The sequence below is a fragment of the Dipodomys merriami genome, unplaced genomic scaffold (genome assembly GCF_024711535.1).
Source record: "Dipodomys merriami isolate MVZ:Mamm:240054 unplaced genomic scaffold, mDipMer1.0.p SCAF_17, whole genome shotgun sequence".
Classification (NCBI taxonomy): Eukaryota; Metazoa; Chordata; class Mammalia; order Rodentia; family Heteromyidae; genus Dipodomys; species Dipodomys merriami.
In genome coordinates this window covers 12,260,468-12,274,287 of record NW_027203048.1, presented here as the reverse complement: position 1 = coordinate 12,274,287, position 13,820 = coordinate 12,260,468, and the positions used below count along the sequence as shown (strand labels likewise).

The 13,820-nt window shown below is 39.3% G+C and overlaps 1 long non-coding RNA gene across 1 annotated transcript in view; it reads left to right on the top strand.

Annotated features, from left to right (window-relative positions):
- LOC138829167 (uncharacterized) overlaps nt 1-10,109 on the top strand; it is a 161,304-nt gene extending 151,195 nt beyond the window's left edge. The window contains exon 3 of the long non-coding RNA XR_011372499.1: nt 9,999-10,109. This is a non-coding gene — a long non-coding RNA (uncharacterized lncRNA). The remainder of the gene's footprint in view (nt 1-9,998) is intronic.
- The last annotated feature ends 3,711 nt before the right edge of the window (nt 10,110-13,820 follow it).

Genomic DNA, 13,820 nt, shown 5'->3' with positions numbered 1-13,820 from the left:
TACTCAATTACAAGTACAGGTTTAGACTCCAATAAAGCAGAATAATTATAGGCAAATGAATAATTATTTTAAACACAGTTATAATTGGTATTACATTTTGGCTTACTCAAAATATTGGAAAGCAGGAACTTTATACAACAATGACATCTTGTCATTACTCCCCAGTATTCCTGATAGAATGTTCTTTGAAGAAGAAAGATCTTTGCTAAGATGGCATGGGAAGACCTATGGGAAAAAACCAATGTCTTTAACCCTTCCTTATCTAGGGCAGGAGCTGAAGCCTGCATGATTTAAGTGATCCCCAAGGTCATGCTGTTATAATAGGTACTTAGATATTGCTTTTGCTAAAATGCACCAACTCTTTACTTGGGCCTACAAGTTGGCTAAAAGGATAAAATCTTGGCATCTCTGTTTCTTATTTTTAAAAATCTGTCTTCACTCTGAGCTCTTCTCTCAGCAATCAACTTGCACCCCCTTTAGAATCCAGGAAGGACAGGATTGATCAATAAAATCTTTACGATGGGAGTTGAAACTACCCCCAAGGGAAGGTTTAGCAGAGCCTCCCAAGTTAGACCACCTCCAACCAGGACAATTACCTATAATGGGTTATAAGGAAGAGTGGGAGTTAATTATCTCAGAGGAGCCAGATTACTCCCCTGGAGGATGGCGGAGGTAACAATTTCTCTAGAACCCCTTCTGAGCCAGGACTAAGGTAATGATCTACCAGGTAACACTGTAGCTGGGACCGTATTTATTCTTCTTACCTCTTGCTCTCTTTCTTTCTCTATTTAAATCTAAAGCTCATGAAGATGAGCTGAAGAGCTCACTTTGCCTCTTTCCCTGGAGTGAGTGCCCATGTGGTGAATCTCTCATCTGTGACTTTCATCATCACTCATCTCTTTATTCATTCTATAGGGGGCCAGTGGTCACACCTGACTCCAGGAGCCCTTGTCATTGGGTCTGTGGCCTAGAAATATGGCTTCACTGTGGATCAAAGACAAAGAGGCTGCATCCTAAGTGCCACAATGCCCATTGGTCTCTAAAGTTTAGATGCTTCTTTTCATGTGTGAAGAATGCTGTCTGGTGCTATAATCTCATTTCTAAACTTCATTTATGGAACCTAAATATGTTGTTTTCTTTCCCAGAATTGGTTTTCAGATTTTAATGCAAGGAGTCCTGAGAATGTGGCTTGGTCCCCTCATGTCAATGTAGTAAATGGTGGTAGGCGATTCAGCAGAGTGCTGCAGCCTCCTCTCCTCCCCAACCTCCCCCACTCCTTTTCTAGAATCGTCTCTATGGACATAGGGTCTAGATTTCCTCTACAGCCAAAAAGAGAGTATGGAGACCAGCAATGAGAGGAAACATCCCCTCTTGGTAGCCAGATCTAAGGCTGGGGGGAGGGGAGGTTCATGGCTGGACAGCACAGGGCAGGGGCAACTGTTGTTTCAAAGGGAGACAGAGAGGAAGGCTGAGGCCAGAAAAAATTGGGCCCCTGAATGTGCTCTGTTCCCGCCCCAGGTATGAATCTGGAAGAGCCTGTGAACACCTGCATCGCCCAGCTGCTCTGGGAGGTTTTGTTTGGCTCAGGGAATCCGGAGCAGCAGCCAAAGGGTGACTCCAAAAGGAACAGGCTGCTTTCTGAAAACAGGGCATTTAGCATCTTTAAAAGCAGTATGCCCCCAGCTTTGAAAGGGAGTATTCCAGAGCTATTCTGTATTGCATGAAGGGTTCAGAGCTATGTTTCCATCAAGCAGTCTGCAACTCCATCTTTAATAAGGGACTCAATCATTTCATCTTAGAATCTCAAAGCACCTTTCCTGGCATTAAAGGTGCTTATTAGCTTTATAGTGAAAAAAGAGAGAGAGGAGAGAACAGAGACTGCTGGATGAGATAGTGGGGGAATGGTGAGCTGTGAATAAATCATGGGGCTGGAGGAGACCTTGAAATGCTGCTGGAAATTTGATGGGTTCTCTTCCTCTTCCCCCCTCATGGAGCTTGAGAAAGGAGCGTGTATGCTTTAGAATCTAACTTTAATCGCCAATGAAATAATCCTAAAGTAGGGGTTAGGAGGTTAATAAGAAACCTGCAGAGGAAGTACATCTCATATCTTTAATAGTTCCTACTCCACAAGAATATGTAATACTGTGCTTCATTGTGTACCCCTAAGCCGTGAGGACAGAAACAGACTATGAAATATATAACACTCAAGAGCCCAAGTTCGGTGTTAGTTATATCATGAAAAGAAGTGGTGATGGTAACTTAGTATTGTGTGTGAATGCGTGTGTGTGCTCACTTGCACATGCATGTGCATTCTTGAACTTAGCCTCACATTATCACTGGCTTTTTCACTCAAGGTTGGCACTCTACCAGTTGAGTAATACCTTCACTTCAGGCTTTTTACTGGGTAATTGGGTATAAGAGTCTTGAATTTGTCTGCCTGGGCTGGCTTTGAACCGTGATCCTCAGATCTCAGTCTCCTGAGTAGTTAGGATAACAGCCATTAGCCATATGTGCCTGGCTATGTGTGGGTTCACTTCATGTCTCATCTCATCCTTCATTCAGGGTGCCGTGACCATGACAGTCACATTCTTTCTTTCTTTTTTCTTTCTCAGTCATGGGGCTTGAACTCTGGGCCTGGGCACTATCCCTCAGCTCTTCAGCTCAAGGCTCTACCACTTGAGCCACAGTGCTACTTCTAGCTTTCTGGTGGTTTATTGGAGATAAGAGTCTCACAGACTTTCTCGCCCAGGCTGGCTTTGAACCATGATCCTCAGATGTCAGCCTCCTGAGTAGCTAGGATTATAGGTATGAGCCACCGGCACCTGGCAACAGTCACATCCTTATCTTACCTTATCAAACACTGATGTTAGGTAAAAGGTCAAAATTATTAGAATTTTGAGTGTAGTTAAGATATTAAAAACAATGACAAAGTATATTAGGATAAACTTAGCAATAAATATGTGAACCCCCAAGGGAGATCTCAAACAATGAAATTCCTTAAAAAACCAAAAAATCAATGTGCAGCAAAATAGAACACCAGGAAAAGGTACTAGACAGGGGTGGGATGAGGTTAAGGGGAAAGGGGTAGGTAGGCAAATGAAGAGAAGAAAGGGAAATACAGATAAGAATCCAATGCCCATTCTACAAAATTAAGAAGAGTAGTCCGAGCTAGGCATTGGTGGCTCACGCCTGTAATCCTAGCTACTCAGGAGCTGAGATCTGAGGAGCTCAGTTCAAAGCCAGCCCAGACAGGAAACTCCATGAGACCCTTACCTCCAAAAAAATCAGTCAGAAAACCGGAAGTGGCACTGTGGCTCAAGTGGTAGAGCCCTAGCCTTGAGCTTGAGAGCTGAGGGACAATGCCCAGGCCCAGAGTTCAAGTCCCACAACTAACAAAAAATAAAAAAAGGAAGAAGAGTGACAGAGGGGTGGGGAAGGCTAGGTGAAATGTTCAAAGGGTGACATTCATCAGGATATATTCCATCTCCAGGAAATGGAAACAAGAGGTTTTTGTTTGTTGTTTTTGTTTTCTTTTTGTCTTGTTTGTTTGTTTATCTGTCTTTGGGAGGCTAAGGGGGAGTACAGAAATGGAGGGTCAAAGGGTGAACAAATACAGCAGTGGTACTCACTACACACTATGTTGAAAATGAACTATACAACTTGTGAATGGGGACTGGAGGGAAAACTGGGAGAAAAAGAGGGAAGAGGACATTGTCCAAAAAGATACGTACTCATTACCTGACTTACATGACTATAACCCTTGTGTACATTACCTTTATAATAACCATAAAAAGAAAAAAAGAGAAGAAAAAAAGATATACTCATAAACTGTTTCATCAAATGGCAAGTCCTTTGTACAACTACTTGAGAATAATAAAATAAATAGATAAATACCTCCCACCCCAAAGAAATATGTGAATCCCATATGAAGAAATCCCTGGAACACTTCTAAGAGACACAGTAGAAGCAAACCCTTTGTTATCAGGTAGACTATCTCAGTGTCATCATTATGCTGGCTCTGCTTAAGTTAATTTATCAACTTAATGCAATCCCAAGAAAGTTGGTAATATGCTTTTTCTAATTTTTGAAGTTAGAAAAGATGATATAAAACGTTCAAGTGGGAAACCAGCATGCAAGCAGAGACATGCAATAGTGAAAAGGAAGCTAGATGTAGTAAATGGCAAGTCCTAGGAGATATTACTATTCAGTGCAGACACATTTTCTTTGAATATTTTTTATCATCTTAAAATATTTGTACAGGGCTGGGAAGGTGGCTCAGTGGTAGAGTACTTGCCTTGCATGCATGAGGCCCTGGATTTGATTCCTCAGCATCACATAAGCAGAAAAAGCCAGAAGTGGCGCTGTGGCTCAAGTGGTAGAGCACTAGCCTTGAGCTGAAGAGCAGAGGGACAGCGCCCAGGCCCAGAGTTCAGGCCCCACGACCAACAAAAAAAAATTTGTACAAAGGGGTTTCAATAACAGGTCTGCTTATGAGTGTAACGTATATGATCAATGTTACCCATTCCATCATTCCCCATCTCTCCCAACTCCATCCATCTCCCCATTATATGGTTCCATTTTCACATATGTACATTGAATATCAGGACTGTGTGTTATGAGGATATATGATATGTATTCACCTACCTTTTCTCTCTCCTTTCATCTACCCTTGCTCCATGACAAAACATGTTCATCTTCCTAGTATTTATTTTATTAAGCTGTCAACTAGTCATTCAAAGGAGTCACACCATTGGAATTCTACCTGTGTATACCATACTTTAGTTCATTTATTTAGGTCTGTCTGCATAGGACATTGTATATGTTTTCATAAATGTTTATGATTTAGATCTGATTTCCACATATGTCTCCCTGAGCCTGACTTACTTCCCTTAGCATCATTTTTTTGCTAGGTTCTAGGAGATATTAAGACACAAAATCTTTATGATTTAAATAATATAGGAATGGCACACAAATAGTCAAGCTAATTGCATCAAATAGAAAGTTCAGGAACTTCATAAATATAGGAATTTAGTATATGGCACAGTGCCTCATTACTTATTGCGATACCTATTTTTAGTAAGGAATAATGGAAGGCAATTAGATAATCATATAGCCAATAATAAAATCCAATTTGTACAACATACAGGTAGAAACTACAAATGCATCAGAGGCAGGGTAGAATCTCTGGCTACAGGCCTTAAGAATTTGGCAGGTTCTCTTTCCTCAAAATTAGGATAAAACTGGGCAAATGTCATTTCAGGGATCTGGAATCAACCAGAAGCTGATTATTTTTTTAAAAAGAGGAGCATGTATAATGAAAAGCTTCTAATGCTTTATCTAGGAAGGTACACCTGTTGCAAATCCCCACATCTCGAGTTACCTACAGATTCACTGGCAAGAATTATAATCTCATTATTACAGAATTGGCCAGGAAAAAAAAATCAACAACAACAAAATAAAACAACTCCTCCCACCTCAAATTCCCAATAAAATCCTCAAAGTAGCAAATTCAGTAGCAAATGAACAGGGAAAATCCTACAACTCAGGTATAACTAAAGTTGTGGTCCCAGAGCAAAATGGTGCAAACAGAATCAATCAGACACTTCACAGGATGTCATAGAAGTAGTAGGTAAGCTTCTCACCCATCTCTGACTGATTGGGAAATAATAATACATGCTCAGGAGAGATCCAAGAAAGTCCAGTGCAAAGTGAAGGTCAAGGCAGATTTGAGAGCTGGCTCAACCTTGCGTGCTTATATGCAGACAAATCAAAGAGTAGAGGATGGAGCCTAAGGGATAAGGTATTGTGAAAAACTTCAACACAAATGATTGGTATTCACTGAATTATGCAATCCTTAGGAAGTCAGATTGAACAAACAAAAAGTGATGCTCTCGAGAGTAAAATAAGTGAGCAGAAACACGGGGGGAAGAGAGCATCTGTGGTTTAGAGGAAGATGCCTTGCCCTCCAGAAATAAAAGATACAAAACAAAACAGACAAAAGCCCTCCAGAAAAAAAATCATTGGAATTAAGAGCTGAATAGTATATTACCTAAAAAGTCAAATTTCTAATAAAGATGAGACATTCATGCAAAGAGTAAAACAGAGAGAAATCAACAGAAATGGATGCTGAGTGGGTCTAGAGGTGACTTTCTTAAACAAAGAGGCATTTTTTATGTTCAAAGAATTAAAGGAAACAATGTCCAAAGATTTAAAGGAAAACATGGTTTCAATGGCTGAACATATAGTAACTCTCATTATAGAAGAGGAACTTACAGAAAAACCCAAATGGGATTTTCAGAACTTAAAACTATAGTACATATTTTTTTAAGCCAGGTATTATAGTACATACCTATAATCTCAGCAATAGGCACCTGAAACAGGAGTATCTCAAGCTTAAGGCCAATTTGGGCTACCTAGTGAGAATCTGTTTTCAAAAAAGTAAAAGAAAAAAGAATAAATCTATCTATAAATTACTAACAATGAGGGTGAGCAGAATTTCTGACTACAGACTTCAAGCAGTTGGCCTATTTCCTTTTCTTAAAGTAAGCATAAAATTGGACAAAAGTCATTTCAGGGATCTAGAAATAAACCAGAAGCTGATAAACCAACAATCAAAGAAATGGAGGAGCACTTATTCATAAAAAAAATCTCTTAAAGATTTGGGTAACGATATCAGAATGCCCATGGCAGATTCAAGATATCAGAAAGAATCAATGAAATCCAATACTTCAGTATGTCCAAAATGCACAACACAAATCTAATCATTAGGACACATCCAGACAAACCTAAATTAAAAGATATTCTGCAGAATAACTACATTTAATTAATTTTCTGTAAGATAAGTGGCCTATAATCTTTAAAAAATTCAATGTCATGAGAGACAAAAACAAGAAGCTGTTTTAGATGAAAGAAAATTAAGGAAAACAAGTTAAGGCAATTCAGCATGTGATCCTGGACAAGATCCTTCTGGAAAAACAGAAAACAAAAACATTAGTAAGACTGGTAAAGTTAGGAAATAATTTATAGCTAGATAAAATCATATTAATGTTCAACTTTTGTGACTTGTACTTCACTATGATTTTGTAAAGAGCATACTGTTTTAGAAAAGGTAAAAGGATGTGTGTGTGTGTGTGTGTGTGTGTGTGTGTGTGTGTGTGTGTTATAGCATGTGTGTGCTGTGGAGTGTATGTGGTGCATATGTGTAATATTCTATAGTCTTTTTCTGGGTTGTGTGTGAATGTGGTATAAAATGTATGTATTATGTTTTCTTTTTTTTATTGTGAGAATACCGTACAGAGGGGTTACAATTACATGGGCAAGATAATGAGTACATTTCTTATCAAGCATTGTGTGTGTGGTGTGTCATGATGTATGTTTGTATGTGTAGTATGTGTTTGGTATGTGTGTATAATGTCTATCTGGTATAATATGTGTTAAGTTGTGTGGTATGTTGTCATTGCATGTATGCTATGGAGGGTGTGTGAATGTTATATGATATATATGTTTATGTATATGACATGTGGTCATGTTTCATATATGTATTATGTTGAGTGGTATGGGGAGAGTGGAATGTGGTATGTGTGTGTGTGTGTGTGTATGTGTGTGTATCCTACAATGTTCTGTGTAGGCCTTCTCTGTATTATGTATGAAGTAGAGTGCCCTTTAGTGAAAAATCAGACATATATCATACTTTTCATGGGTTCTGGAGCTTAGATTTTAATAATCCTTTGAAAATGCTTGGTTTTCTTTCTTCTTATTCTTTTCAGTCATGGGACTTGAACTCAGGACCTGGGATGCTGTCCCTGAGCTTTTCAAGGCTAGCACTCTACCACTTTGAGCCACAGTGCTACTTCCTGTTTTCTGGTGGTTCATTGGAGAAGAGAGTGATGGGAATCTGCTTTGTTCTTGCAACTCCATGTTGCTCCCACGGCCCACTGACCTCCCTCCCCCAAGAACCCCTCCTGGTTCTCAGGAAAAATTTTCCCCTGACCTTATCTGAAAGCGCAGGACTGTTGGCTACAGGACACCCCTACCATAAAACCCCCAAACAGGACCGTTTCCACCACAAATCCCAAATAGTACAGTTTGTACCATAAATCCCCAACAGCACAGGACAAAGAAATTCCAAAGCACAGTCTTACTGTAGTCTTACTCTAGAATGTATAAACTCTTTAACCACCCCGCCCCCTCCACTCCCTGCACTTTGTTTCTCTGGCCCGGCTCCATGTCACATGGAATCCCTCAGCAGCTGTGACTAAAGCCTGTTCTAGATTGCTGAAGTTCCTGCCATCTTTCTCTCCATTTGTCCTCTTGATCTTTCCTAACAACATGACTCAGTTTCCTAAGAGTCGCTGAACTTTCCTGCCTAGGTTGGTTTTAAGGATCTCAGCCTCTATTCAGAAAATTTCGGCCTGAGCCAAGGAGACTTAGGGTTTCTCCTATTCCATCCTGTAATGTGTTCAGAGTGTCTGCTTTGAGTTCAAGGTCTTTGATCCATTTGGAGTTGATTCTGGTACAGGGTGATATATAAGGATCTAGCTTTAGTTTTCTACAAGTAGTTAACCAATTTTGCCAGCACCATTTACTGAAGAGGCTGTCTTTCTTCCATTCTATTGTTTTAGCTCCCTTATTGAAGATTAGATGGCTATAGGTCTGTAGGTTCATTTCTGGGTTTTCAATTCTATTCCATTGGTCCTGAGGTCTGTTCTTATGCCAATACCAAGCTGTTTTGATTACTATGGCTTTATAGTAGAGTTTGAAATTTGGTATTGATATTCCTCTATCAGTGTTCTTTCCGTTGAGGAGCGTTTTTGCTATTCAGGGTCTTTTATTGTTCCATATGAATTTTTGGATTGCCTCTTCTATTTCCTTGAAGAATGAGGTTGGAATTTTGATAGGTATTGCGTTGAATTTGTAGATAGCCTTGGGAAGTATTGCCATTTTCACAATGTTAATCTTTCCAATCCAGGAGCATGGGAGGTTTTGCCATTTTCTAAGTTCTGTTTCTGAATAGAGACCCGGAAACACAACAAATCAAAGAAAGGTTGGACAAATGGGATTGCATGAAGTTGCAGAGCTTCTGCATGGCAAAGGACATAGCTAGCAAGATCAATAGAAAGCCCACGGATTGGGAGAAGATCTTCATTAGCCATACAACGGACTTGGAACTCAAAAAATTAAATCCCCCAACAACAAATCCTCAAAGAAACAACTGCCCAATAAATAAGTGGGCTAAAGACTTAAAGAGAAACTTCTCTGAAGAAGAAAGAAGGATGGCCAATAGACACATGAAGAAATGCCTAACATCCCTAGCCATAAAAGAAATGCAAATCAAAACAACATTGAGATACCACCTCACTCCAGTTAGAATGGCAAAAATCAAGAACTCTAACAACAACAGATGCTGGATGGGATGTGGACAGAAGGGAACCTTACTTCATTGTTGGTGGGAATGTAAACTTGTTCAACCACTTTGGAAAGCAGTATGGAGGTTCCTCAAAAGACTTCACATAGAGCTCCCCTATGACCCAGCAATCCCACTTTTGGGCATTTACCCAAATGTTTACAAACAAGACCACACTAAAGCTACCAGCACAACTATGTTTATTGCAGCATTATTTACCATAGCTAAGATATGGAACCAACCCAGATGCCCCTCAGTAGATGAACGGATCAAGAAAATGTGATATATATATACACAATGGAATTCTATGCCTCCATCAGAAAGAATGACATTGCCCCATTTGTTAAGAAATGGAAAAACTTGGAAAAAATTATATTAAGTGAAGTAAGCCAGGCCCAAAGAAACATAGATCCCATGGTTTCCCTTATTTGCAATATCTAGTATATGTATGAGTCAAGCGGAAAAGGTCAGATAATGTGATGTTAAGAAAATGAACCCTTAGATATGTATTTTAATGTTTTTTCTTTCATGCATTTTGTTTCTAACGCATTTATAAGATTATCTCTTTGTTGCTTTGTATGTCCCTCCCCCACAGTATAACCCCTGCTTTCACTATATTTGATGTGGAGGAGATGGGGAAAAACAAGTCATTTAAGGATACAGATGGACTGTTGCAACAATGAGAAGTACAAGTTGTCATGTAAAAAATGAGCTTTACAATGTTGGTGCGGTGGGGGGGGGGGAGTGGGCGAGGATTGGGTAGGAGGGGTGGGGGAGGCTGGGAAGGGAGGTGAAGGGTAAACGAAGGAGGAGGCTGCAATGCTTGATAAGAAATGTACGCATTATCCTGCCCATGTAATTGTAACCCCTCTGTACAGTATGTTCACAAAAAAATAAAATAAAATTAGAAAAAAAAAGGATCTCAGCCTCCTGAGTAACTAAGATTACAGGTATGAGCTGCTGAAGTCTGGCATGGTTTTCTTTAAAAATAAATAAATAAATAAGTAAATAACCCCTGCTTTCACTGTATTTGATGTAGGTATAATTTGGGGAGGGGAAAGGAAAAAACAAATTGTTTAAATAGGGATACAAGTGGACCCATTGCAACAATGAGATGTACAAGATGCTATGTCGAAAAACGAACTTTACAACTTTGGCGGGGAGGGGGAGTGAGTATAGTTGTGGAGATGGGAGGGCAGGGATGGTAGGGGAAAAACAAAGGAGGAACCAACAATGCTTAATAAGAAATGTACTCATTACCTTGCTCATGTAAGTGTAACCCCTCTGTATGGTATTTTCACAATAAAAAACTTATTAATAACTAAATAAATAAATAGGGCTGGGAAGGCGGCTCAGTGGTAGAGTGATTGCCTTGCATGCATGAGGCCCTGGATTCTATTCCTCAGCAGAAAATGCCGGAAGTGATGCTATGGCTCAAGTGGTAGAGCACTAGCCTTGAGCTAAAGAGCTGAGGGACAGAGTTCAGGCCCCATGACTGACAAACATAAATAAATAAACAAACAAACAATATAATTATAAACTAGTTTATATATTTGTAAACTTACACAAATATGTATTTATAGTTATATAAAAACCATATATAGTTTATCTGTTTATATATAACTATAAACTATAAATTTATAGTTATATATGAACTATATGTATATATTTTTTATAATGGACTCCTCCACCATTCATACTCACTGCCCTTCTCACAACCTCCTCAGCCTTGCTACTGAAGAGCAATGGCATCTTCCTGGTTCTAGTCTGGTTCCTATACATGTTACATGTCCACTGACATCATACTCAACCTGGCATAGTATAAGGTGTCTTCCTCCTTCCATTCAAGCCTAATGACTTAGCTTATTTATCATCATCCTGTTCTTTCTTCTAAAGAATGATGTCACTACTGTGAATCCCTTTAGCTTTGAAGTTTTAAACTTGTGCATCTCATGACAGTATTAAATTGTACGGAAGCCTTTGAGTCTCATGACAGCAGATAAAGACATACCTCCTGACTCTCACTTCATAAAATGAGAACATCAGAGCCCTGTCCTTCCCGCTTCTTTCTTTTCCCTCACCTCTCCTTTTCCGTGAGATGAATTTTTACATTGCTGAAGTTGAGAGTATCTACACTCTATTTTGGGACTATAATTAAGTTTTCTTTCCTTTGACTCTAAGTTGTTCTAAATGTGGAAACCAACACAGAGATTTTTTATATTGTCACAAAGAGGTGCTGATTCTTTATTGCAGAGCCAATTAATTACTGTGCTCCAATTACATTTTTTCCTCTACAATTGCAAGTGCTTTTGTGCAATCCCGATGAATCTTCAGATAGATCATTCTTCCTTAAAGCCTACCAGTTGCTCAAAATAATGCTGCACACAATGCACATACACATCCTCACACACACATACACACAAACTTCATATTTGAACAATCACCTTCTTATACCTCTTCTTTCTTAATCCCATCTCCAATTTATGGACTGTTTTGCATTCTTCCTGTTGGGGAAAGAAACCCACACCTATTTGTTTTATTCCTTTTACTATTCAGTCAGTATTGTTCACAATCCATTCCATTTTTTCCTCAAGGCCAATGATCTCCTCTTCTTTGTTGAACCAGCTGCTTCATGTTTTCTTTGGGGTATCTAAGTGCCTTATTTTATTTACTCCCATGCTTTGGTGCTTTTGTATTGCTAAAGTGTTTCAAAGCCTCCTGTTTTTTTCCAGTCCTCCCACTCCTATTTTTTCTGTCTCTCTGTCTTTCTTTCTTAGAACCTTTTTTCACAGTGACTTAGTCTCTTTACTGGTTATTAGGCATGGGTCAGAATTGCCATACTAGGACTTTTTGATATTATTTCCTCTTTATTTCCAACTCTATTTTGTTGAAATATCTCCCAAAATACTTTTAAAAGCAGACGTGTAAGATGCAAGCTTCCTGAGATGTCATCTGTATCAGAACAGTTTTATTCTCCTTTAACATTTGACTTCTCCATTGCCTGGCTATAAGGTTCCCAATGGTAAGGAAGTTTTCCTGGGTATTATAGATAATCATCCATTATATTCTAGCATCTTGTTTTGCTGATGAGAAATATGGTATTGTTTGCATTAGGATGCTAAAATATTTCAGTCTTAACTGTTCCCTCTCCTGTGATTGTATTAGTTTCTGTTTGGACTTAGTGGGCATGCATCTAGATCTGGGTTTCTTTCATTCTCCAACACTGTGATTTCGCTCTTAGGAAGCCTTGTCATTGAACTGTGCATCTCTTCTCTTGTGTTTTGCATCTCTGTGTCTTCTTCTACATTCTAAAAGTAGTCCTTGAATTATTATTGCCTAGTGGTTTTATTTATTGCCTTTTACTTTGGAGAAATTATATTTTTGATTTCTAAAAGATCTATTGTTATCTGATATTTAAAAATGGCACCCTAATCTTGTTTCATGATGGAATATTTTCTAGAATTTCACTAGGGACATTTTCTTCGAATCCTTATGTTACTGAGTGATGTTGCTGGCTTTGCTTGTCCTGTTGTTGTTATTATTGTTATTGAAGCTGAGAAATGACTGGTTGGGAACTTTCTCAGCTTGCCTGGACTTCTTGATTGGCAACTTTTCTTAGTACTTGTAGACTGAGGGCTCTTGTGGGGGGGGAGGGGGGGCTCTCCAAATGCCCAAGTGGAGGGTTTTATTGGAGGACATAAGTCCTGGCTCGTCTCCTCATCAGGTAGTTTGTTTTAGTTCATTAGGAAAAGAAGAGTTTTTCTTCTTTCCAGTGTATTCTGCATATGAGGGCAGAGGCAAGGTGTACCCTAAATTAACAGTAATCTTTGTACCATTATGACTCATTATGTCCCATTCTTACTGCTTCATCTAAAGCTCTGCCTGGGCCTGGAAATGGAACAATTTCCCTCTCCCTATCCTCAGCTGCAGCTCTAGCCACCACACTCTGGTACTGGCCAAACATTGCCTTCTCCCTTTGTTGAACTCAGACCCTCCAGTTCTGTTTGATGTTTAACAACATCTTTTGAGGAATATGACATTTTTGTCTATTATCTTTGTCTACTTTGTGTGTGTGTGTGTGTGTGTGTGTGTGTGTGTGTGTGTGTGTGTGTGTGTGTGTGTGTGTGTGTGTGTGTGTGTGTACTGAGGCTTGAACCCAGGGCCTTGCACTCTTGCTTGGCTTTTTCACTCATGGCTGGCATTCTACTACTTAAACCATGAATTTACTTCTGGCTTTTGGCTGGTTATTTGGAGATAAGAGTCTTTCAGATTTGGTTGCTCAGGTTGGCTTTGAACTGTGATCCTCAGATCTCACCTTCTGAATAGCTGGGATTTCAGGCATGCATCACTGGCATGACCAGCTGCCAACTATCTTGTCTATGGTCAAGCTCTCTGCCCTTATCCATGTAATACCATG